We start from the raw sequence: 2,680 nt of genomic DNA on the forward strand, positions 1-2,680 counted from the left end.
CTGAAAGCTGGCCAGGTCCCAGGCTAAGGGAACTTGACTGTAGATTGTGACATTCTGGATTGATAAATCAGTAATATTAGTGTCTGTCCTCTTCGCAATTTGCTCTCTCACTCAGTGACACACCCATCTCGACACATGCTGCACATCTACCATGAGCCAGACCTGTGCTATGTAACAGAGGGATGGAGATAGTCTCTGTCTCCAAATGGTTGGGTCTACAGGTGAGAAGTAGTTATGGAATTGTGATGGTTAATTTTATTTGTCAGCTTAGCTAGGCCATGATATCTAGGTATTTGGTCAAACATTATTCCCAACATTTCTGTGAAGGTCTTTTTTTAGACGAGATTAAGATTTAAGTCAGTTAGACTTTGAGTAAAAGAAGTCAGCCTCCATAATGTGAGTGGGTCTCATTCAGTCGGTTGGAGGCCTTATTAGAAAAAAGACTGACCTCTCAGTCAATTCAACCAGCGAACTGCCTTTGGACTCAAACTGCAGCATCAACTCTTCTCTGGGTCTCCAGCCACTGCTTACCCTAAAGAGCTTGGACTTGCCAGCCTCCATAATCATCACATGAACCGATTCCTTCAAACAAATCAATCTCTCTCTCTCTCTCTCTCTCTCTCATTCTACTATTTCTGCTTCTCCGGACACCCTGACCAATACAGGAATCCAGTCTTAGTTTTATTGCCCTCTCGATGACTTTTGCATTTTATTACTGAATATTTATTTATTTATTTATTTATTTATTTTTCTTTTCTTTTTTAAATTTTAATAAATGTCTATTTCAACTGTTTTTACAGTAGAATAAATGTCTTGATGACTGTAGATACGTAAGGCTGTTTGATAGCATCCAGAGCCACCACAACTATGGTGGTCTTCCTGACGGGTGTGTAGTCTTCTGTAATTATAAGGGATTACTTGTCTGAAACTGCTGTTAAACCAGCAGGACTGCCTTTATGCATCCATCATTTTCAGGATTGTTGGTAACCTGGGCATATTTTCCCCAAATAACTTTGCCTCCTTGTGTCACAGGCCCAACTCACTCACGTTCACTTCAATGATAGTACCTTTGGTAATAACACCCAAAGTTGTATATAGTGGGGATGAGGGATTCTTTTTTACACCGAGTATTGGCAGGCAAAAGGTGGCTTTCAATTCAGGATGTGTTACATGGGCCTTTTTGAAACATAAGCCCATTGGCCTAATGAATCTTCCGTATTTAGGTGGCTCTCTAGTAAAGCCGTCTCCAACAAAGCAGACTTTAGTGACCATCCTCTTCCATCCTCTCTTTTTTCTCTTTCCTGTTCGAATGACTTTTAATACTTCTGTTTCTCCCTGAGCACGGACTTTGGGTAAAGGAACTTCCCACTTTCCAGCTTTCTCTTTTCGCTTTTGTTTAATCATATTGGAAAGTACTTTAGCTCGGGACTGCCCCTCCCTGTCCAGTAGATATGCAGGTACTGCTCCCTGTGGACTCTTTTCATCATTCTTTTGTTTGGTGTTTCTCTTTTCATGCATCTGGTTAGTCTTTTTCATTTGTATTTTCTCAGCATGGCGCTGTTTATGGTAGAGCTTAGCTTTCAGACCAATCATCTTTTTTGCTTTTTTTGAACGTTCATGAGCCTCTAGACCTTCTTTCTTTCTCTTTTTCTCTCTTTTTCTCATGGTAATCCAAACGATAGCCACAGCGCTTTTGGTGTAACTCAATATATGCATTTTGTGGCATGGTGAGGCTCCTGGGCACCAAGAGGCTCTCTAGCTTCGGGCTCCCGGCGGAAAGAGACGGCCTCTTTTCTTCTTCTTCTTCTTTTTTTTTTTTTTTTTATTGGAGTTCAATCACCTGTTTTCCTCTATGCTCATTGTAGCATCAGAAAAATAAAGAAAAATTATTTATTTATTTTTCTGATGCTACAATGAGCACTGTAGAAAACAGGTGATTCAAACAAATGGCACCAAGATGGCCCTGTGAGCATCTTGCTGAAAACCCTTCTTTTCCCTATGCATATAGTGGCATGTATACCCAATAAAATTGGAATCATAGGTCTTTATCCTGTCCTTTTTTTAAAATAACATTAATTGTAAGCATTTAAAAAAATTTATTAAAATATATGGGAAGATCTTTAGGGCCTGCCCACTCGTCTGTTTTTGTTGGAAATTTAAGTTGTTTCTTATTTTCTGTTATTTTTTTAAATTATTTTTTTAATTATTATTATTTTTTTAATGATAGTCACACAGAGAGAGAGAGAGGCAGAGACACAGGCAGAGAGAGAAGCAGGCTCCATGCACCGGGAGCCCCACGTGGGATTTGATCCCGAGTCTCCAGGATGGCGCCCTGGGCCAAAGGCAGGCGCCAAACCGCTGCGCCACCCAGGGATCCCTATTTTCTGTTATTATAAATAGTTTTGCTGGAAAAGTTTTTGTACATAAATTTATGTCTTTTCCGTCTGCCTGTCTGTCGCCGAAACACAACGTGTGCCTCTCTGATTATTTCCTTAGGGAAGATTCCAGGAAGGGGAATTACTAAAAACTCTGGCCTCATAAATGAGAGAATTATGAAAAATGGAAGGGGAAAATGCAATAAAGTAAATTAATTGGGTTACTCGACTCATTTTCACTGAGAAAATAAGAAACACCTGACCTCCTCTGGGGTCGAACTCATGGTCATCCATGTTACTTAGGG

The 2,680-nt window shown here is 40.1% G+C and overlaps 1 pseudogene; it reads right to left on the reverse strand.

Annotated features, from left to right (window-relative positions):
- Window positions 1-887: 887 nt before the first annotated feature.
- Window positions 888-1,716, reverse strand: LOC112931889 (ribosome biogenesis protein NSA2 homolog pseudogene; annotated as a pseudogene).
- Window positions 1,717-2,680: the final 964 nt, after the last annotated feature.

The sequence above is a fragment of the Vulpes vulpes genome, chromosome 13 (assembly GCF_048418805.1).
Source record: "Vulpes vulpes isolate BD-2025 chromosome 13, VulVul3, whole genome shotgun sequence".
NCBI lineage: Eukaryota > Metazoa > Chordata > Mammalia > Carnivora > Canidae > Vulpes > Vulpes vulpes.